Here is a 24,708-nt window from a genome sequence, read left to right as displayed (position 1 = left end):
GGTGTTCGGGACCTGCGCGACTGCCACGACGATATTCGACATATCCTCGCTGCCCAGGGCCACTCTATTCTCCAGGTGGACACGTTTACTCGTCCCCCTCGTGGTAGTCGCCGTCAACCCCTCCGGGTTGTGAAGATTACCTTTGATGGTAGGACCCTTCCACCCTCTGTCATTCTTGCTGGTGCCAGGTGCTCTGTCCAGGAGTACATTCCTTCTCCTCGGCTCTGCAACAAGTGCTGGAGGTTTGGGCATGGTGCCCTCCGCTGCTCCGGGACTGTCTCTCTCTGTCCTTTGTGTGGTGGCGAAGGTCACTCTTAAGTCGGAGTGCGCTTCTCCCCAGGCTCGTTGCCTCAACTGCGGTGAGGCCCATCCTACCTTCTCCCGTGCGTGTGTCCATTACAAGCTTGAGGCAGCCGTCCTCAACTTGAAGCACCGGGAGCGTTTATCTTTTCCTGAGGCGAGGCGCCAGGTTCGCCGGCTCCCGCCTTATGCTAATATCTCTTATGCTCGCGTGTTGCGCTCTTCCTCTCCTCGTCCTTCCCGCCTTCCTCAGACTCACAACCGTTTCCGGGCCTTGGACCCTGATGCGCCCACTGCCCCCTCCTCTGTCCCTTTGGGTTCTCTCCCGAAGGATCCTCCTCCTGGTCCTCTGTCTGGGGTTCCCCTTCCTTCTACCCGGTCTGTCGTGTCTTCTGTGTCTTCTTCCTCGTCCCCCTCCGATCCTCCTTCCCATCCTCTTCCTCCATCTATCGGCTCTCCCCGCCGCCTGTCGGTGCGGGCGGATGTCCATCGCTCTCCTAACGGCCGTCGTGTGTGCTCTCGTTCGGCTTCTCCTGTTGAGACACTGGAATCCGTTGCCCGGTACGTAGTTGCTGGGACACCGGTCTCTTTAAGTCAGAAGTGTAAGCCTGGCTCCTCTCCTTCCTCTTCCCCGGCGGGTAAGAAGGCTTCGCTTTCTTCCTCAGCTCCTCCTTCTGGCTCTGTTGCTCCTTCCCCTCCCGTTTCAGTGCTTGCGCCCCCTGTTCCTGCTATGGAGGTTTCTTTGGCCCCTGCTTCCCTGTCGGTTGCTGCTCTTGCTGGGGTGCGCTCCTCTCTTTCTACTCCCCCTCTTCCTGCTGCTGTCCTTGACTGCTCCTCTCCGTTGTCTCCTCCTCCTCCTCCTCCGGACCCTGCCCGCCCACCTCTGATCTGTTCTCCCGTTTCCTTCCCTCCGTCTTTGCTCAGTTTACCCATGCCCCCTAACCCTGACTTTGCTGACCCTGATCCCGACCCTGATATTCTTTAACGTGCTCTGTTGCTCTTTCGCCTTTGTTTCTTCCTTGTTCTCTGTTTTTGTCCTTTCTCTTCTCGTCGTTGTCCATTCTTCAATGGAACGTTCGAGGTTATTACGCCAATTTCCTCGAACTCCAACTTCTGGTTTCGCGGTTTTCGCCCCATTGTGTCTGTCTCCAGGAGCCAATGCTTGGTGCTCGTCCTGGTCGTTTTCGTGGCTATTCCTTTCTCTCCCCCCCCCCCCAGCCATTGCTGGGGCTTCTAATTCTTCTGCTCTCTTGATTCGGGCTGATGTTCCCTTTGTTCCTTTACTTTTTCCTTCGCTTCTCCATTGTTCTGCTGCTCGTATCTTTGTGGGGAAATGGTACACAGTTTGTTCCATTTATCTCCCCCCGAGTGTCCCGCTTTCTCTTCCTGATTTGAAACACCTCCTAGACTCCTTGCCGGAGCCTGTGCTCCTGCTGGGTGACTTCAATTGTCGTCATTCTCTTTGGGGTGACGTTCTGACGAATACCCGGGGTCGCCTCCTTGAGCCGTTTCTCCTCTCTTCTTCCCTGTCTCTTCTGAATTCTGGTGAGCCCACTCATTTGGACTCTCGAACTCGCACCCTTTCTTGTCTTGATCTTTCTCTATGCTCTTCTTCTCTTTACTTAGATTTCACGTGGCAGGTTCTTGATGACCTCCATGGAAGTGATCATTTCCCCATCCTTGTTTCCTTTTTCTCTTTTCGCCCTTCCCTCTCTTTCCCTAGGTGGCAGTTTGCTAAGGCGGACTGGACCCTATTTTCCCTCAGTGCTACTCTCTCTGACCTCTCCCTTCTGCCCCTCTCTCGCGCTCTCCTCCTTTTTCATGACACTGTCTTCGACGCTGCCCTCCAGCTCTATTCCTCGCTCTTCCTCTCGGGGTCCACGGAAGTGCGTTCCCTGGTGGAATGCGGACTGTGCTCGGGCTGTCCGCTGTAAGCGTGCAGCCTGGAAGAAGCACCGCCGTAGGCAGACGACCGATTCTTTTCTTTTCTTTCGGAAAGCGAGTGCGGTGGCCCGTAGGGCCATCCGTACGGCTAAACGTGAATAGTTGGGCATCTTATGTCTCGACAATTACGTCCGAAACCCCTCTGGCCCAGATCTGGAAGCGTATCCGCAAGATAGCGGGTAAGTTCGTTCCCGATGTTTCACCGGTCCTTCACCTCCATGATACTCTTGTGGCGGACCCGTTGCAGGTCGCTTCCGAACTGGGTTCCCACTTTTCTTCTGTTAGCTCTGGTCTTCATCTTCCCCAATCTTTCCTTCTTCGTAAACCTGTCCTTGAGTCTCGTCCTTTAGATTTCTGCACTCATCTTCAGCTTCCCTATAATGATCCCTTCTCTCTCTCTGAACTTCGTTCTGCCCTGGCCCCTCTGCGGTTCTACGGCGGCGGGCTCCGATGGTATTCATTATGAGATGCTTCGCCATCTCCCTCCGAGCACGTCTCAGTATTTACTGAGTCTGTATAATCGGATCTGGGAGTCGTCGTCAGTCCCTGAGGACTGGCTCGATGCCGTTGTCCTCCCTGTTCGCAAACCGGGGTCTCTGGGTACTTCCCCTAAGGACTTTCGCCCTATTGCTCTCACAAGTTGTGTCTGCAAACTTTTTGAACGTATGGTTAACGTTCGTCTGATGTGGTTCCTGGAACACCATCACCTCCTCTCCCCTTCTCAATTTGGTTTCCGCAAGTGCCGCAGCACGACAGATGTCCTGGTGAACTTGGAGGTCTATATTCGTACTGCTTTTGCTGCGAAGACCTCCGTTGTTGCCGTCCTTTTTGACCTAGAAAAGGCTTACGACACCACTTGGCGTTATCATATCCTATCTCAACTTCATTCTTTTGGCCTTCGTGGTCATCTCCCTCTCTTTCTCCGCAGCTTCCTCTCTCGTCGTTCCTTTCGGGTGCACCTTGGTACCGCTCTGTCTCCCTCTTTTCAGCAATACGAAGGTGTGCCCCAGGGTAGTGTTCTGAGCACTACTCTTTTTCTGGTTGCCCTCAATGGTCTTCTTTCCTCTCTTCCTTCTGGTGTCTTCTCCGCTCTCTATGTCGATGATCTTACCCTTTGTTGTCAGGGTGATGATTCGCCTCTCCTTCAACGCCGGCTTCAACTTGCAATTGATGCCGTGTCGTCTTGGGCCACAGGTCATGGCTTCAAGTTCTCTACTTCTAAGACTTGTGCCATGACTTTTACGCTGGAAACGGGTTGTTCTTCGTCCCTCTTTGTCACTTTATGGTCATCCCCTTGAATACAAAGATTCCGCAAAGCTTTTGGGGTTATTCCTTGACACTCGTTTGTCTTGGTCTCCCCATATCTCTTACCTCCGTGTTGAGTGCTCTAAGGCCCTTACCCTCCTTCGGGTCTTGTCCCATACTTCTTGGGGGGCAGATAGGCGCACTCTCCTTGCTTTACATTCCTCTCTCGTCCTGTCTAAGCTCGATTATGGTTGCCCTGCTTACTCGTCTGCTTCTCCTTCTACTCTTCGCCGTCTTGATGCTTTGCACCATACTGGGTTGCGCCTCAGTTCTGGTGCCTTTCGTTCGACTCCCGTCCTTAGCTTGTATGTTGACACTGGCTTCCTGTCTCTCCAGGACCGCCGTGATCGCTACTGTCTTCGCTATCTTGCGCGGTCCTTGCAACATCCTTCCTCTCGCCTCTGTCGTGCTTTAACTTTTACCCCTCCTGCGGTTCCTGTTCCTCTTCACCACCTCCCTCTTTCTGTCCGGTTATCTCGCCTGCAGGATTCTCTTTCCGTTCGTATTTCTGATGTTTCTCCTCGTGTTGTTCCTTCTTTGCCCCCGTGGAGGGTCCCTCTTCCGCGGTTTTGTACTTCCTTGACCCGTGTCACTAAAGCTTTTACCCCTCCTACGGTTCTAAAACGCCTTTTCCTCGAGCACTTTTCTTCTCACTCCCGCTCCGTTTCTGTCTTCACCGATGGGTCTAAGTCAGCGGACGGTGTTGGCTACTCTGTTGTTTTTCCTGATCGCACTTATATGTGTCGCTTGCCTCCGGAGACTAGCATCTTTACAGCGGAACTTTATGCTATTCTCTATGCTCTTCGTCTCCTACTTTCTCGTTGTCAGTCTTCCTTTGTAGTTGTTGTTGACTCTCGTAGTGCCCTCATGGCTCTCGGGTCCTTTAATCCAGTTCATCCAGTGGTTGTCGAGATCCAGCATTGGCTGTTTCTCGTTCATAGTAAATTTAAGTCGGTTGAGTTTTGTTGGGTTCCCAGCCATATTGGTGTGTCTTTAAATGAGCGTGCGGATGCTGCCGCCAAGGAAGCTGTCCGCTCTTGTCCCATCTCTCGTAAGGGCATTCCGTATTCCGACTTTTACCCGGTTATCCATTCCTCAGTCCTTACCCGTTGGCAGGCTTCTTGGTTGTCTGTTACTGGTAACAAGCTACGTACTCTTAAATGTTGTGTTTCCTCGTGGCAGTCCTCCTTCCACCGTAACCGGCGGTGGGAAACAGCTCTGGCGAGGTTGCGTATTGGCCATACTCGCTTAACCCATGGTCACTTGATGGAGCGCCGCCCTGCTCCTTATTGTCCTAGTTGCATTGTCCCTCTTACGGTCGTGCATGTCCTTCTTGAATGTCCTGACTTCCAGGACGAGCGTATGTTTTGCTTTCCGACCGCCCCTCGCGGTCACCTGTCCCTCGATAGAATTCTTGGTGACTCGGATACTTTTGATATCGTTCGCCTTATGCGTTTTTGTTCTCGTATTGGCATCCTTGGTGATATTTAGCGCCCTCTGATTATTTTGCGTATTTGATGGTGCTACATAGCCTTCCCGGTTTGGTGCCTTCTTTTGATAATTACTTACTTGCAACATCCTTCCTCTCGCCTCTGTCGTGCTTTAACTTTTACCCCTCCTGCGGTTCCTGTTCCTCTTCACCACCTCCCTCTTTCTGTCCGGTTATCTCGCCTACAGGATTCTCTTTCCGTTCGTATTTCTGATGTTTCTCCTCGTGTTGTTCCTTCTTTGCCCCCGTGGAGGGTCCCTCTTCCGCGGTTTTGTACATCCTTGACTCGTATCACTAAAGCTTTTACCCCTCCTACGGTTCTAAAACGCCTTTTCCTCGAGCACTTTTCTTCTCACTCCCGCTCAGTTTCTGTCTTCACCGATGGGTCTAAGTCAGCGGACGGTGTTGGCTACTCTGTTGTTTTTCCTGATCGCACTTATATGTGTCGCTTGCCTCCGGAGACTAGCATCTTTACAGCGGAACTTTATGCTATTCTCTATGCTCTTCGTCTCCTGCTTTCTCGTTGTCAGTCTTCCTTTGTGGTTGTTGTTGACTCTCGTAGTGCCCTCATGGCTCTCGGGTGCTTTAATCCAGTTCATCCAGTAGTTGTCGAGATCCAGCATTGGCTGTTTCTCGTTCACAGTAAATTTAAGTCGGTTGAGTTTTGTTGGGTTCAAAGCCATATTGGCGTGTCTTTAAATGAGCGTGCGGATGCTGCCGCTAAGGAAGCTGTCCGCTCTTGTCCCATCTCTCGTAAAGGCATTCCGTATTCCGACTTTTACCCGGTTATCCATTCCTCAGTCCTTACCCGTTGGCAGGCTTCTTGGTTGTCTGTTACTGGTAACAAGCTACGTACTCTTAAATGTTGTGTTTCCTCGTGGCCGTCCTCCTTCCACCGTAACCGGCGGTGGGAAACAGCTCTGGCGAGGTTGCGTATTGGCCATACTCGCTTAACCCATGGTCACTTGATGGAGCGCCGCCCTGCTCCTTATTGTCCTAGTTGCATTGTCCCTCTTACGGTCGTGCATGTCCTTCTTGAATGTCCTGACTTCCAGGACGAGCGTGTGTCTTGCTTTCCGACCGCCCCTCGCGGTCACCTGTCCCTCGATAGAATTCTTGGTGACTCGGATACTTTTGATATCGTTCGCCTTATGCGTTTTTGTTCTCGTATTGGCATCCTTGGTGATATTTAGCGCCCTCTGATTATTTTGCGTATTTGATGGTGCTACATAGCCTTCCCGGTTTGGTGCCTTCTTTTGATAATTACTTACTTAGACCCATCGGTGAAGACAGAAACGGAGCGGGAGTGAGAAGAAAAGTGCTCGAGGAAAAGGCGTTTTAGAACCGTAGGAGGGGTAAAAGCTTTAGTGATACGGGTCAAGGATGTACAAAACCGCGGAAGAGGGACCCTCCACGGGGGCAAAGAAGGAACAACACGAGGAGAAACATCAGAAATACGAACGGAAAGAGAATCCTGCAGGCGAGATAACCGGACAGAAAGAGGGAGGTGGTGAAGAGGAACAGGAACCGCAGGAGGGGTAAAAGTTAAAGCACGACAGAGGCGAGAGGAAGGATGTTGCAAGGACCGCGCAAGATAGCGAAGACAGTAGCGATCACGGCGGTCCTGGAGAGACAGGAAGCCAGTGTCAACAGTTCAGCATTTTATATATACAAAATACACATGAGAGGATGTGCAGTGACTTAATATCTAACATATTCAGAGATTTGAGTACATACATACATACAATACAAGAGTAAGGGTACCGAGTGATGTCTGGGGCCAGAGTTTGATATTGTTCTAATAGAAGCTTTGTGTTGGGTAATTAGAGGACATAAATGATTTTGGGTAGTAGAACCCCAAGCACAAATACCATAGTTGAGATAAGGATCTTCTTGAGGTTATCTTGAGATGATTTCGGAGCTTTTAGTGTCCCCGCGGCCCGGTCCTCGACCAGGCCTCCACCCCCAGGAAGCAGCCCGTGATTTTACTGCTAGGAAACAGGGGCATAGGGTGAAAGAAACTCTGCCCATTGTTTCTCGCCGGCGCCTGGAATCAAACCCAGGACCACAGGATCACAAGTCCAGCGTGCTGTCCGCTTGGCCGACCGGCTCCCTGGATAGATGAGAGAGTAATAGAGTGTCACCAGGGCAGGGCGAGGTACATAATATCTGACCTTAGAAAGAATGCCAACAGTTTTTTATTTTATTTTTATATATTTAGAATGTGTCCCGGGAAATTCAGCATGTGGTCAATGAGAATGCCAAGGAATTTGCCATCTAATTTGTTACAAATTTGGGTATTGTTTATCCTGAGATTTATTTTATTTGAGGATTTATTGCCAAACAAAATATAGAAAGTTTTGTCAAAGTTGAGGGTGAGTTTGTTGGCAGTTAGTCAGAGATGGACTTTATTTAGCTCAGTATTCACTGTGACATTTAGAGCAAGGGGGTCAGGACTGGAGTAAATGAAGGTTGTGTCATCAGCAAATAGAATTGGTTTGAGGTGTTGGGAGGCATTTGGAAGGTCATTAATGTAGATGAGAAAGAGGAGAGGGCCAAGTATGCTGCCCTGAGGAACACCAATGTTGATGGGTAGGGTGGGAGAAATTGTATTATTCACAGAAACATATTGGAGCCTGTCAGTAAGGTAGGATTCGAGGTATTGTAGGGAGTGTCCTCTGACTCCATAATGATGTAATTTAAGAAGAAGGTTTTGGTGGTTGACAGTATCAAAAGCTTTACGCAGGTCCACAAATAACCCAACAGGGAACTCAAAGTTCATGCAAGAATATGCAAGAAGAACTCAAAGAATATGCAAGAAGAACAATGCAAGAAGAATATGCAAGAAGAACTCAAAGAATATGCAAAGTCAGTGAGAGAATGACAGAGATAGAGCGAGGAAAGAAACAGAGAGATAGGCTGACACCGAGAATAGCAGAAACGAGGAGAGGCAGAGACAGGAGCAGAAGGACAGGGACAGACGGACAGGGCCAGACGAGGGACGGGGGAACAGAGGGGGGGGCAGTGGGACAGAGTGAAACAGGGACAGAGGGGGGGGGGGCAGTGGGACAGAGAGTGAGACAGGGACGGAGAGAGGGACAGGGACAGAGACAGAGGGGAAGGAACAGAGGGACAGGGTCAGAGAGGGGGACCGGGGGACAGAGGGAGGAGAGGGGGGCACGAGACCAAGAGAGAGGGGACAGAGGAGAGACACGGGACAGAAAGAGTGGGCAGGGGGGACGGAGAGAGGGACAGGGACAGACAGAGAAGGACAGAGACAAAGGGACAGGGACCGGGTCAGAGAGGGGGACAGGAGGACAGAAAGAGGGACAGGGGGACAGGGGGCAGAGATAGAGACAGGGGAACAGAGACAGGGACAATGGGACAGAGATGGATAGGGGGACTGGAGGAAAGGGAGGGGGGACAGATGAAGGACAGCGGACAGAAAGAGTGGGCAGGGGACAGAGAGAAGGACAGAGGGACAGAGATGGACAGAGGGACAGAGATGGACAGAGGGACATAGAGGGACAGGGGGACAGAGAGTGACAGGGGGACAGAGAGATGGAAAGGGGGACAGATAGAGGAACAGGAGGACAGAGAGGAACAGGGGGACAGTCGAGAAAGACAGGGGGACAGAGAGAGGGACAATGGGCTAGAGAGGCACAGGGAGACAGAGAGATGGAAAGGGGGGACAGAGAGAGACAGGGGGACAGAGAGAGACAGGGGGGACAGAGAGAGGGACAATGGGATAGAGAGGGACAGAGAGATGGAAAGGGAGGACAGGGGGACAGAGAGGGGGACAAGGGGAAAGGGATCGGGGACAGAAAATGTGGGCAGGGAGACAAAGTGAGGGACAGGGGGACAAAGATTGACAGGGGGACAGGAGGAAAGGGGGGAGATGTATGAGGGGGAATGTTTGCGAAAGATGGAGAAGGGGTATTTAGAACGGTAAGTTAGAGAGGGGACAACTAAGGCGCATCATTGAAAAGCAAATGAGCATCATTGCAATAGCAGGAGCCACGCACATCTTCAGCCTGCGTTGTTGAGACATTGTCTATTAAGTGGTGTCCAATAACAGTATCTTCGGTATTTAAGCGATACCTTTAAAAATACTAGAAATATTGAAAGATATTAATCCAGATATTAATCCCCTTGTGCAACGCAAACAAAGGGCAACAGCTTCTAGCTCTACAAGCGACACTATAAAATAGAGAACAGGCGATTGTTTTTCACTCATAGTGTAATAAACCCACCCACCCGCTGAAGCCGTAAATGCCAAGACATTACTTCCGTTTAAAATTAAGCCGGAAAAATCCTCAGGTATGTGGAGGATGAGGGAGGCCTTTGATCAACCGCCGACTTCCTGCTCCGTCGAGACCATCTGTGGTCGCCCACAGCCAAATTCATGCGAAACATGTATGTGTGTGTATTAAATATTTTAATTTATTATTTCCAAGATTTAGCTGTTAGCTCTTGGACCCCGCCTTTCTAAGCGTCGGTTGTCTAATGTACCGACTCTCGGCCTCTTTTCCTTCATCATATCTTAACATATATTTTTATCTAACACCCACACACATCCCCAGGATGCAGCCTTTAGCAGCTTTCTGACTTCCAGGTTCCTTTTTACTGCAAGGTGAATAGAGCCATTAGTGTGTATATGTTTGTGTGTGTGTGTGTGTGTGTGTGTGTGTGTGTGTGTGTGTGTGTGTGTGTGTGTGTGTGTGTGTGTGTGTGTGTGTGTGTGTGTACGTGTGTTTGTGTGTATACTCACCTAGTTGTGGTTGCGGGGGTTGAGCTCTGGCTCTTTGGTCCCACCTCTCAACTGTCAATCAACTGATGTACAGATTCCTGAGTCTACTAGGCTCTATCATATCTACATTTGAAGCTGTGTATGGAGTCAGCCTCCACCACATCACTGCCTAATGCATTCCATCTATTAACTACTCTGACACTGAAAAAGTTCTTTCTAATATCCCTGTGGCTCATGTGGGTACTAAGTTTCCACCTGTGTCCCCTTGTTCGCCTACCACCTGTGTTAAACAGTTTATCTTTATGTACCCTATCAATTGCTCTGATAATTTTGTAGGTAGTGATCATATCTCCCCTTACTCTTGTCTTCCAGTGTCATGAGGTGCATTTCTCGCAGCCTGTCCTCGTAACTTATGCCTCTTAGTCCTAGGGACTAGCCTATTGGCATACCACTAAACTTTTTCAAGCTTCGTCTTGTGCTTGACAAGGTGTGTGTGTGTGTACGTGTGTTACACACACACGTACTTATGTGGTACGTGTGTACTACATAATTGTAAGGCGTTTGCTGAATCAGAAAAGTCGGCTAGCAGTCCACCCTTAACGACACAATGAACTCATTACATAAAAAATACGTGGCTGTGCAACAGTGTGTGGGAATTGGGGAACTGGTGTGCATTCAGACGACTGGTGAGGGACCAACAATGACGTAGAAGGATGGCACCAGCGTCTGAATCAAAGGGCAGTGAGGAACAACTTGGCTTTATATATTTTAATCCCCTTACTGTACCGTGAGGCGTCCTTGATAACCTTGCAATACCAACTGGTTTCTCATCAAAAAGCTGTAGTCCAGTCGCCGCAAGGGCAATAAAGAGAAACAGGAACATTTGTGGAAGCTTTGGGACCGTTACGAGGAAAAACAGATAAGCACCTCAAGTTCCTCAAGGAATGTTCGCGTTTTATCCCAGGAAGTGCCTGAACTAGAATTAGAAAACAGCAGTCTGTTTACTGGCTGTTATTTAACTTAAGTTAGTTGTAAATGATAATGTAAAAATAGTCACTTCATGAGAACTGATGAGTTGGCCAAGACTTTTGCTCGTAAAGAGGGAATTGATTACCAACTTGGACTGCCTTTGAGCAGCCTGAAGGCAGCAATATCCCAGGAACATCAACTAAATTTCGGAGACTTGAAGCAAAATGAAATTCACGCCAGTTACTCCATCTATCATCATTCTATTATGCAGGAAGAACCGCACGTCTATGGGTCATCCAATAATGTTAGCAGACTTCTAGATGTTACCACTGCTAGGCTTAGGCTCGGCTACAAGTACCTCTGGGAGTTTGTAACATCTGCTGATGTAGACTTGACTAAATGTGTGGAGCACATGGCTGTAAAGCTGCCGCCCAGTTGGGTGGGTGTACAGCAAGACTAGTAACTGTGTGACTCACCATAGCTGTAAAGTGCCTTGTATAGTGACTGTTGTAAGCCTCTTGTTGATCACTTGTGGCACAAAAGATTATTGATGTGTGTATTTGTGTAGGTGATTAGAAATGTATGTGTATGTATATATGTATACGTATATATATATATATATATATATATATTCAGATTCAGATTCAGATTCAGATGTTTATTCAGGTAAGGTATATACATACAAGTGATGTTACATTAATGGATTGATATATAGATAGATCTAGTACATACAATGCCTAAAGCCACTATTACGCAATGCGTTTCGGGCAAGAAAACATTAATATCTAGAACTTAATACTAATTGAGCATAAAGAATAAAAGATGTTGAGAACAAATACAAATAAAGATAAAAAAAAGGGGGAAACATGACTGAACAAGCAGCACAAATACAATAGGTTGACAAACAGTGTTGATTAAAAAAGAAAAAAAAAAAAAAAAAAAAAGAAAATAACAGACATGGGTTGACAATAGAGGAGTGAGGTAGATTACAGGGAATTTATTAGGTAGTGTTTAGTTTTTATCTTAAACTGGTTGAGAGAGGTACAGTCTTTAACATGGTTGGGAAGGTCATTCCACATTCTGGGCCCCTTGATTTGCAGAGCATTTCTAGTTTGATTAAGACGTACTCTAGGAATATCAAAACTGTATTTATTTCTGGTGTGGTGCTCATGGGTTCTGTTACATATATATATATATATATATATATATATATATATATATATATATATATATATATATATGTGTGTGTGTGTGTGTGTGTGTGTGTGTGTGTGTGTGTGTGTGTGTGTGTGTGTGTGTGTGTGTGTGTGTGTGTGTGTGTGTGTGTGTGTGTGTGTGTGTACATGTATGTATGAGAGTGTGTACATGTATATATAACATTAATAATTTTGTAACTAGCGTCACAAATTGTTATTTGCTTAGCTAAACGAACTAGAGGGTTCAGTTCCTGAACCGATTATGTGCCTCTGTAATCCTTTACACCACCGCCCACGGGATGGGTATAGGGTGCATAATAAAGAAAGAAATTGAATTGAATTGGTCTGATTAAGACTTTATGACCATGTAATCTATGTTTTGCTCCACTACTTACTGGTTGAGTATGGGGTGCATAACAAATAATAGCCTCCTTCGAGGGCGCCTTGTTTCTAAACGTGTTAGTCTTAAATCCTTTAATCTCAAATCTTGCTACAATGTACCTCTTAATATATGTTATGTACTCGATCTCGCAACCCAATGTACCTTCTTGTATATAAATAAATAGATTTCAACTGTAAGGGGGTATGGTTTGCACCTTGTTATTCTAATAATGGATAAATAATTATAATAATGGAAGCGCTAATTATATGAACAAGTGCCATGTATTTATTCAGACGAGAACAACAGCGAACACAAACCAGCGCATATACGAACGGAATGGTTTGTATGTACAAACTTCTCAGTGAACGAAGTTGTTTCTAGCCCGGTATCCGAAATTGCAGTAGACGACTTGACCAGTCCCCGCTGATCCTACGGGGTATGGTCGTTTCGGCCACAACCATTGTTCGAAGCTTGTTTTCTGTTCGTTAAAACTGTATATATTGTTATGCTAGGCAGTATTATTTTAAGTTAGGGTGTATTGGGCTAGTTAGGTTAGGATAGTTTGGGTTAGGTTAGGTTGGGTTGAGATAGGTTTGATTAAGTCTCAGCAGTCTCCGTGGTGTAGTGGTAAGACACTCGCCTGGTGTTCCGCGAGCGCTATGTCATGGGTTCGTATCCTGGCCGGGGAGGATTTACTGGGCGCAATTCCTTAACTGTAGCCTCTGTTTAACGCAACAGTAAAAAGTGTACTTGGATGAAAAAACGATTCTTCGCGGCAGGGGATCGTATTCCAGGGACCGTAGGATTAAGGACTTGCCCGAAACGCTACGCGTACTAGTGGCTGTACAAGAATGTAACAACTCTTGTATATATCTAAAAAAAAAAAAAAAAAAAAAAAAAAAAAAAAAAAAAAAAAAAAAAAAAAGTAGGTTTAAAAAATAAACAAGCGAATCGTCTTGTGTACGATATTACTTATATCCCATCTCCCTAGGAGAGAACTAATTCCTTCAAAAAGTATAATCGTATGATATTATGTTTAAATAAAATATTCCAAGTTCATTCAACAATTAGAAAGATGAGCAAAATTATAGCTGATAAACGTAAAATAAGTTGTAAGCAAAAAAATATGAAGTAAGAAAACAAAAATATATGGAACCAGAAAAAACATTGGAACGCTTGTATGAGCAACGGGCGCCATTTTGTCAACAGCATCTTGTGAGTGTCCAGACAGGAGCATAAAACCTTGGCACAAACTGCACCTATCATTAAGAAGAAGCAACACCATTGACCTTCAAAGTGCTCACATCAAGTCTATCTTAAAGAAACAACACTTAAGCCTTGTCTAACAATATTGACGCTGGACTGACCTGTCTGCCAACTTCATCACGCGTGCAGTCATCCAGAGGAGAAAACCTTCACACAAACTGCATCTATCATAAAGAAGATGAAAACTTACCAGTGTCCACAGTGTGAAAAGGTGTTCAATCATCTTGGGAATATGAAAAAGCACATGTTAGTGCATTCAGGTGTCAAACCTCATGAGTGTCCAGAGTGTCGGAAGAGATTCAGTCAGCTTGGAAATGCGAGGAGGCATATGTTAGTGCATTCAGGTGACAAACCTTATGAGTGTCCACAGTGTGGGAAGAGATTCAGCCAGCCGGGACATGTGGAGAGACACATGATGGTACATTCAGGTGACAAACCTCATGAGTGTCCACAGTGTGGGAAGAGGTTCAATCAGCGTGGACATATGATGACACACCAGATGAGGCATACGGATGAAAAACCTTTTGAATGTGCTGAGTGTGGCAAAAAATATAGAGAACTTGTATCTATATTACGTCACATGTTACTGCATACAGAAGACACACCTCATGAGTGTCCAGAGTATGGAAAGGAATTTAGTCATCTTGGAAGTATGAAGACTCGCAGAATGGTTCATGCAGATGAAAGACGTTATGAATGTGCAGAGTGTGGCAAAAAATTTAGAAACCGTGGAGCTATAATACGTCACTTGTTAGTGCATTCAGGTGATAAACCTCATGAGTGTCCATAGTGTGAGAAGAGATTCAGTCAGCTTTGACATGTGGAGAGTAATGTAGAGGGAACCACATTCAAAGTGCCCGCCAAAGGAGACATTTTACAGTATAGGCAGGGCTGTGCCCTGATTGGTGGACGGCGACGGCGCACAGCCTACCCGCGCAGCAGCCCCGCGCAGGCCGAGTGGGCCAGATTTGAACTGCATGTGACCCAACGCGGACGACGCCTGCCCGGCACCACTGGCACTTAGGATATGTGCCCATAGGACCCCTAAGAGGCATTGATTCCCTCTGTCCTACCCTTCCTGAGGAGCCTAGACTTGCTCCACTTACCCTACCAGCCCTTCCTCTCCCTACGACGACAGTTCCAGGTGAATTACTGTACTATTGTTGTAACACGTGGGTCACCTCTACAGTAACAAGATGATTCATTCTGGTGATAAACTAAACACTATTCAGTGTGGGAGATGATTGAGAGAATGTTGAAGTATAATAAAACACATATTAGTACATTAACTTGCCTTTAATATAATATACAGTTTGGAAATTTAACTTCATCATGAAAATATTGTGCTGTCACTATTTCAGTTGGATATTCTACAGAGGTAATGTATATTTTGTTTGAGAAATATACCTCACTATAACAGGTAAATATCTAAAGGTATTTTATTATTTTTCTTCAATGAAAGCTAGAGGCTCCTTGTATACCAAGGAAGAACAAGAGAGCTCTCAGTATAGAAGCTGGGTGCTCATAGATCAAACAAGAAATAGAGAAGCTGTCAGTGTAGAAGTTAGATGCGCCTCATAGACCAAGCAAGAGCTAGATAAGCTGTCATTGTAGACAAACTCAAATTTGCTCATAAATAAATAAATATTTCCTTCTTTTTGCAAAGATAAAATAAAGTTTTAAATGTTTTTTTCTTCAAATTTATTTTTAGAAATTCATTTAATATGTAATAATATATAATCTCTGTAATTATGTTATGGACATTTTTGTTGTGATTTTTTAGCATGGGAGCTGGTGAAGGACATAGTTTAAGATGTACTCAAGATGAGACCTATTTATTGGTAAGAGAAATGTATATTTATCAAGAAATTACCTCATCAGATTCCTATGCAAACAGATATTCAATTTGTTTTACTTATCTTGGTTAGAAATATATATCATTTAAGAGTTTATAGTAAACTGGCATTGACAACAGAAACTTTTATTTCACATGCCTAACTTCACCCAGTTATGTTTAATTGTTGCCCATTACATTAGCCTGATTGACTGTCAATAATATTAGCCTGACTGAGTTATATTAGCATGTCTCTAAATTATTGACTGGAAGATTGAGCAGTAGCAGCGGGCTGTGTGGGGGTGGTGGGCTTTAGCGCTCCAATTTTAAAGTCAATTTTTTGGGTGAAAAGAGTGTGATACTGGTGCTAAGTGGCAGACAAATGTACAAAGTGCTCAAGCTGCGATAGATCATCTAATTATTGTTGAAAGTAATATATATAAGTGGAAAAAGGAAACTATTACTTGAATGATACTCCAGCTTGGTCGATGGGATACAACCAAAAGCACCCACAGTATTTTTAGCTGAATAAACTAGTGTGTAGTATAAAGTAGATTTTGTATGGTTAAACACACTATTAATGCAACAACAATATATAAAATTAAATAATTATATATATATATATATATATATATATATATATATATATATATATATATATATATATATATATATATATATATATATATATATATATATATATATATATATATGTATATATTAGTATATTTTGGTAGCAGTCTTTCCTGTAGACATATATTATTAAATATGACCGAAAAAGTAAGATTAATAATTCTAACACAAATTTTCTCAATCTTTCGTACATTACGCTTCACTGTTGGAGGTAAATCAAAAATCACTTCTCCAAAATTCATTTTTATTTCTAGTCTGACGCGACACGGGCGCGTTTCGTAAAACTTATTACATTTTCAAAGACTTCACAAATACACAACTGATTAGAACGTATCTCTGATTTTATATCTACATTTGAGTGAGGTGGGAAGGGTGATGTGGCATTAACACAAGACGGAACAGGAGGGGATATTAATAGGGTATTAAAAGTATCAACACAAGACAGAACAGAAACAATGGGTATTGAATAGAAGTGTTTGTAGAAAGCCTATTGGTCCATATTTCTTGATGCTTCTATATTGGAGCGGAGTCTTGAGGTGGGTAGAATATAGTTGTGCAATAATTGGCTGTTGATTGCTGGTGTTGACTTCTTGATGTGTAGTGCCTCGCAAACGTCAAGCCGCCTGCTATCGCTGTATCTATCGATGATTTCTGTGTTGTTTACTAGGATTTCTCTGGCGATGGTTTGGTTATGGGAAGAGATTATATGTTCCTTAATGGAGCCCTGTTGCTTATGCATCGTTAAACGCCTAGAAAGAGATGTTGTTGTCTTGCCTATATACTGGGTTTTTTGGAGCTTACAGTCCCCAAGTGGGCATTTGAAGGCATAGACGACATTAGTCTCTTTTAAAGCGTTCTGTTTTGTGTCTGGAGAGTTTCTCATGAGTAGGCTGGCCGTTTTTCTGGTTTTATAGTAAATCGTCAGTTGTATCCTCTGATTTTTGTCTGTAGGGATAACGTTTCTATTAACAATATCTTTCAGGACCCTTTCCTCCGTTTTATGAGCTGTGGAAAAGAAGTTCCTGTAAAATAGTCTAATAGGGGGTATAGGTGTTGTGTTAGTTGTCTCTTCAGAGGTTGCATGGCTTTTCACTTTCCTTCTTATGATGTCTTCGATGAAACCATTGGAGAAGCCGTTATTGACTAGGACCTGCCTTACCCTACAGAGTTCTTCGTCGACTTGCTTCCATTCTGAGCTGTGGCTGAGAGCACGGTCGACGTATGCGTTAACAACACTCCTCTTGTACCTGTCAGGGCAGTCGCTGTTGGCATTTAGGCACATTCCTATGTTTGTTTCCTTAGTGTAGACTGCAGTGTGGAAACCTCCGCCCTATAATCTCTATAATCTCTTCCCATAACCAAACCATCGCCAGAGAAATCCTAGTAAACAACACAGAAATCATCGATAGATACAGCGATAGCAGGCGGCTTGACGTTTGCGAGGCACTACACATCAAGAAGTCAACACCAGCAATCAACAGCCAATTATTGCACAACTATATTCTACCCACCTCAAGACTCCGCTCCAATATAGAAGCATCAAGAAATATGGACCAATAGGCTTTCTACAAACACTTCTATTCAATACCCATTGTTTCTGTTCTGTCTTGTGTTGATACTTTTAATACCCTATTAATATCCCCTCCTGTTCCGTCTTGTGTTAATGCCACATCACCCTTCCCACCTCACTCAAATGTAGATATAAAATCAGAGATACGTTCTAATCAGTTGTGTATTTGTGAAGTCTTTGAAAATGTAATAAGTTTTACGAAACGCGCCCGTGTCGCGTCAGACTAGAAATAAAAATGAATTTTGGAGAAGTGATTTTTTATTTACCTCCAACAGTGAAGCGTAATGTACGAAAGATTGAGAAAATTCGTGTTAGAATTATTAATCTTACTTTTTCGGTCATATTTAATAATATATATATATATATATATATATATATATATATATATATATATATATATATATATGTCGTACCTAGTAGCCAGAACTCACTTCTCAGCCTACTATTCAAGGCCCGATTTGCCTAATAAGCCAAGTTTTCCTGAATTAATATATTTACTATAATTTTTTTCTTATGAAATGATAAAGCAACCCTTTTCTCTATGTATGAGGTCAATTTTTTTTTATTGGAGTTAAAATTAACGTAGATATATGACCGAACCTAACCAACCCTACCTAACCTAACCTAACCTATATTTATAGGTAAGGTTAGGTTAGGTAGCCAAAAAAAGCTAGGTTAGGTTAGGTTAGGTAGGTTAGGTAGACGAAAAAACATTAATTCATGAAAACTTGGCTTATTAGGCAAATCGGGCCTTGAATAGTAGGCTGAGAAGTGCGTTCTGGCTATTAGGTACGACATATATATATATATATATATATATATATATATATATATATATATATATATATATATATATATATATATATATATAATATTTATATTTATAGGGAAAGATTGCCAGACATGAAGCAGTCAATGACATCATCAAGAGAAGTTTGGCTTCAGCTGGATGCCCAGCACAAAGGGAACCTCAGTTGTGCAGACCTGACAACAGCCAAAAACGCCCAGATGGAGTCACCCTGCAGCCGTGGAGGGAAGGTAAACAGGTCGTGTGGGACTACACGTGTGCATCCACATTGGCTGATACCTATCTACCTTACAGCGCAGCTGAGGGAGGCGGGGCGGCCACCTTCAGGGAGACCCAGAAAACTAACAAGTACAGGGACCTAGAACGTTGTTACAGGTTCGTGCCAATAGGCTCTGAGACTCTGGGCGCCTGGGGTAAATGTGCACTTAAGTTCCTGAAGGAGCTGGGCGAGGAACTCATTGGGAAGACTAGAGACCCAAGAGCGGCCAGTTTTATGTTTCAGCGCCTCAGTGTCGCTGTTCAGAGGGGAAATGCGTGCTGTATCTTGGGTACGCACCCGACCCCCGAGGAGCTGGACGAGGTCTTCGAACACTGATTGGTATATTGTTGTATAAGTGTGTGTTTTCTGTAAACTGTAGCATTGCAATAAAATCAAATAAAAAAAAAAAAATAAAAAAATAATAGGGGTAGTAGGAGAGGAAAAGATTAAAGTATTCAGTGAGAATCCACAAGGTCTTCTCTGAACACTATTTATTTTCTTCTTCGAGGATGTGGGTCCCTTTAATTAAACCAGTGGTGGTACCCCTAAATATATATTTATATATATATATATATATATATATATATATATATATATATATATATATATATATATATATATATATATATATATATATATATATATATGCGGAAAATCCACAGAGAAATATGAAATGAGGTGAACGTTTTGGCTTGTTAAAGCCTTTGTCAACACCAGACTGGTGTTGACAAAGGTGTTCAGTCAGGTGATGTTCAGTCAGTCTGGTGTTGACAAAGGCTTTAACAAGCCGAAACAAGCAGTGTTTTGTGATCGTCAATTGCATATATATATATGTCGTACCTAGTAGCCAGAACGCACTTCTCGGCCTACTATGCATGGCCCGATTTGCATAATAAGCCAAGTTTTCCTGAATTAATATATTTTCTCTAATTTTTTTCTTATGAAATGATAAAGCTTCCCATTTCATTATGTATGAGGTCAATTTTTTTAATTATAGTTAAAATTAACGTAGATATATGACCGAACCTAACCAACCCTACCTAACCTAACCTACCTTTATAGGTTAGGTTAGGTTAGGTAGTCGAAAAAGTTAGGTTAGGTTAGGTTAGGTAGTCGAAAAACAATTAATTCATGAAAACTTGGCTTATTAGGCAAATTGGGCCTTGCATAGTAGGCAGAGAAGTGTGTTCTGATTACTAGGTACGACATATATATATATATATATATATATTTATATATATATATATATATATTTATATATATATATATATATATATATATATATATATATATATATATATATATATATATATATATATATATAATTAAATTATTAAAATTTATCTAATTAAAATTTATTATCTTTAAGATTATTTTACTTAACAATTATCATTTATCAAATTTTTTTTATATATTCATCTTGACAGTCTCTACTGATTTTTTTGTTCTCTCCACCAAACTTGTGTATCCTCCATGGCTATCTAGTGACCTTTATTCTACCTCTAATTGTTTCAATTCTTTTGTTTACTTGCATTTATTGTTGTGTTTTGCCATAATTATTCTCTAATTTTAGCAGACTCAATACTTTGTAAGCTCTTATTGTGTTATTATATTATTATATTGCTGTGTTTTGCTATAATAACTTTCTATTTTACAGCAGATTTAGTTTTCATCTGTTCCTGAAATTGCTTATCTTATTGTATCGTGACATTATCTTATCTATATGTTTACTGATATTGATCCAGATCGAAATCTTCTGTCCCATATCCACACAAATCAGCACATTGATCATCATTATTGCAGGTATTACACAGCAAATCTTGCAAAAAACAAACTCCTAAATAGCACCTGCTTATCAGTTTACAACCAAAATGTTAGGTCACTTGGTAAACATTTTGATGATATAAATGCACTTCTTACAGCACTAGGTACTAAATTATCTTTCATCATTTTAACAGAAACTTGGCTAAGTAATGACTATACCCAACTCTACAATTTAGCTGGTTATAAAGCCATTCATAACTGCAGGCCTAATAAAAAAGGTGGCAGTACAGCAATATATTACAAAGATACCTTCACTTGCAATAGTGTCATTAGTGATAGAGACGACTATTGTGAATATACCTTTGCCAAGTTCTCCAGTAAATCCGTTAAATCCTCCCTGATAATCGGTGCCATCTATAGATTTCCTAATACCAACATAGCTTTATTCTCTGACAATGTAAGGAATCTTATCATAAATAACAATCTCAACAAAAATCACATCATTCTGGGAGGTGATTTTAATATTGACCTGGGTCTTCAAAACAACCCTCAAGTTGACTATTTCCGTAACAGCATGCACTCCTGTATGCTAATCCCCACAATCACCAAGCCCACCCGAGTCACTCAAACATCTGCCACTACCCTGGATCACCTATGGACTAATATAACAGCTCCCCTTACATCTGGGGTAATTTATGACAGAACAACTGACCACTATCCTACTTTCCTCATAGCAAACATTGACACATCACCACCAGAAACCAAAAAACTTTCATTCAGGCTACATAGTGAATCAGCTTTAGGCAATCTCTCTAATGCACTCCACAATATTAACTGGGAATCTGAATTTAATAATTCACAGGATATAAACTCATCAACTAACCTCTTTCTCTCCAAAACTCTAAGCCTCTACAACACTCACTGTCCCCTCCTTACCAAACAAGTAACTGATAAAAGAAAAAATAACCCGTGGCTCACAAGTGGCATAATTAAATCAATCAACAAAAAACATGAATACGAAAAGAAATTTAGGAGTGGCCTAGTTTCAATGGAAGTAGTTAAAAGGTACTCGTCAGTGCTTACCAGTATCATAAGAAAAGCAAAACTTTCATATTATGAGACTAGATTCAAAGAAGCAAAAGGCAACATGAAAAGTACATGGAATACCATCTCTAACATCCTGGGAACTAAACAACACTCCCACAACCAGATAACACTCTCTAAGGATGGCCTTACACTGTCATCTGACTTAGAAATGGCGAATGAATTTAATAGCTTCTTTTCATCGATTGGTGCTAACCTTGCAAGTAAAATCCCACAGACTCAGACACATATCTCTCAGGCAGCTATCCAAACTCTCTTCTCCTTTCACCAATCAGCCCGGCAGATGTTGTGTCCATCATACACTCACTAAAAACCAAAGCTGGGAACATCAGTGAAATCCCATCCATTGTATACAAGAGCGCCTCCCATGCCCTTGCGCCACCTATAGCTCTGCTGTTCAACAAATCCCTTGAGTGTCATACCTTCCCTGATATCCTTAAAAAAGCAAGAGTAACGCCAGTTCATAAAGGAGGTAATCCGTCAGACATAAACAACTATAGACCAATATCGAACCTACCCATACTATCAAAAATATTTGAAAAAATTATCTACAAACAGCTCTACACCTATCTCGTAAAATTCGACATTCTTAGCCCCTGTCAGTTTGGATTCCGCTCTCAAAAGAGTACCAACGATGCAATTATTAGTCTCCTTGATATAATTTACTCAGCTCTTGACAAAAATAAGTTTCCAATTGGACTCTTCATTGACCTGACAAAGGCCTTTGATACTGTTAATCACGATTACCTCTTAAGTAAACTCCATCATTATGGAATCCGAGGCCATGCACTGGACTATATCCAATCCTATCTTAGTGATAGACACCAATGTGTAGCCATCAATAATATAATCTCTCCCATTCTACCAATAACTGTTGGAGTGCCACAGGGCAGCATCTTGGGACCTCTTCTTTTTCTTATATACATTAATGATCTGCCTAATGTCTCTAACATTCTGAAACCTATTTTGTTTGCTGATGATACTACCCTCATCTACTCCAACCCCAACCCACATACACTAAATGGTGTTGTTAATAATGAACTAAAAAAAGTCCACTTATGGATGTCAACCAACAAACTAACACTTAACATAGAAAAGACCTACTACATCCTATTTGGAAGCAAATCTACAAATGCAATTCAGCTTCAGATTGACAATGTAAACATTAGCAATAAAAATGATGGAAAGTTTCTTGGTATATTCCTAGACAAGAGACTCAACTTCAGTACCCACATACAACACATAACTAAGAAAGTCTCTAAAACAGTTGGTATACTCTCCAAAATCAGATATTATGTTCCTAACTCTGCTCTCATCTCTCTATATTATGCACTAATCTATCCCTATCTCAACTATGGTATCTGTGCATGGGGTTCAACCACTGCAAACCACCTCAAGTCCATCATCACCCAGCAAAAATCTGCTATCAGAATAATATCAAATTCTGCTTTCAGACAACACACAGCTCCCTTGTTTAACTCCCTAAACATGCTAAACATAATCTCACTCTACAAATTCTCTTGTGTCAACTACATTTACAAAACCCTGTTCTTAAATGCAAATCCTTGTCTGAAACTCTTCTTGGACAGATGTAATAGGACCCATTATTACCACACCAGAAATAAATATCTCTTTGATATCCCCAGAGTAAAACTTAATCTGTGTAAACACTCTATGCAAATAAAGGGACACAGTTTATGAAACTCACTCCCTACTGAATTGAAAAGCTGTCCAACTTTTACATCATTCAAAATCAATACTAAAAAGTACCCAATTTCATCTTCATAGTTTTTCACTTTTTGCCTTAAAATTGCACTGTATCAATTGCTACCCAATCTCCCAACCTTTATGTTCCCAATTTGAACATATTTACCATTGCGATCATTGCTGTTTTCTTATATGTGCTGCCAATCTGTTGTATGGTGTTTATAAATCTTGTTTATCTGTATCTTTTGCTACCCAGTCTCCCAATCTTTATGTACCCAATCTGAACATGTTTACCATTGTGATCATTGCTGTCTTATATGTGCTGTCAATCTGCTGTATGGTGTCTATTAACCTTGTTTAAATTACTAATCAAGCTGTCAATGTAATTAATCAGAGCTTTAATATAACAATGTGCTGTAATATACCTACTTATCTCTCTCATCTCATTTTTCTCTTGTAATATATCTTTATCATTTATCAATTCTGATTGAAATTACCTACTTAAAATTATCTGCTAGATTAAGGACCTGCCCGAAACGCTGTGCGTACTAGTAGCTTTACAAGAATGTAAATACTGTACTATCCAATGTATTCTCACAAACCCAATGTACCTTCTTGTATATATGTAAATAAAATAAAAAAATTAAAAAAAAAATATATATATATATATATATATATATATATATATATATATATATATATATATATATATATATGCGAACAAGCCTGAATGGTCCCCAGGACAATATGCAACTGAAAACTCACACCCCAGAAGTGACTCGAACCCATACTCCCAGGAGCCACGCAACTGGTATGTACAAGACGCCTTAATCGGCGTCTTAATCGATTAAGGCGTCTTGTACATACTAGTTGCGTGGCTCCTGGGAGTATGGGTTCGAGTCACTTCTGGGGTGTGAGTTTTCAGTTATATATATATATATATATATATATATACTGTAACCCCGCGATTAGAACATCCGAAAAACGCCCTTATACGACCAAAATCGTGAACGGATAAAGTTATCACAATATCCGGCCAAAATAGCCACAGGGACCGGATTAAAGCAGGTTTTCTGCAGAAATTACACTATCCGGTCAGTCCCCCTGATAATCGTGCCTTTGTCCGTATATGAAAACATGAGGCGGGCCATACGGTATTAATCCCGTCTGCCCGAGACTCGAGGCGCATGGTGTAGGTGGGGGTGGGGTGGGTGGGTGGTGTTGGGAGGGTGGGAGGGGTGCGTCAGGAGGGACTACCTGGGTACAGGAATTACCATTAATTTTAGAACAATTAATCATAGCCAAAAACAAATAAAATAACTACTAGTAATTATGTAATAACAAATAAATAAGTTTCCTAAAAGCATTGTGCACAGGCTGAAGTTTCCTTCAAAAATATTGTGAATTTTTTTTTGTGAATGGCTGCCC

At 42.5% G+C, this 24,708-nt stretch overlaps 1 long non-coding RNA gene across 1 annotated transcript; it reads left to right on the top strand.

Annotated features, from left to right (window-relative positions):
- Positions 1 to 12,426: 12,426 nt before the first annotated feature.
- Positions 12,427 to 19,261, top strand: LOC138352362 (uncharacterized). Its single transcript, XR_011222778.1, has 2 exons — positions 12,427 to 14,745; positions 18,526 to 19,261. It is a non-coding gene; the product is annotated as an uncharacterized lncRNA (long non-coding RNA).
- The last annotated feature ends 5,447 nt before the right edge of the window (positions 19,262 to 24,708 follow it).

This window comes from Procambarus clarkii, chromosome 53, assembly GCF_040958095.1.
Source record: "Procambarus clarkii isolate CNS0578487 chromosome 53, FALCON_Pclarkii_2.0, whole genome shotgun sequence".
Lineage (NCBI taxonomy): Eukaryota > Metazoa > Arthropoda > Malacostraca > Decapoda > Cambaridae > Procambarus > Procambarus clarkii.
This window is presented reverse-complemented; position numbering and strand designations above follow the sequence as displayed.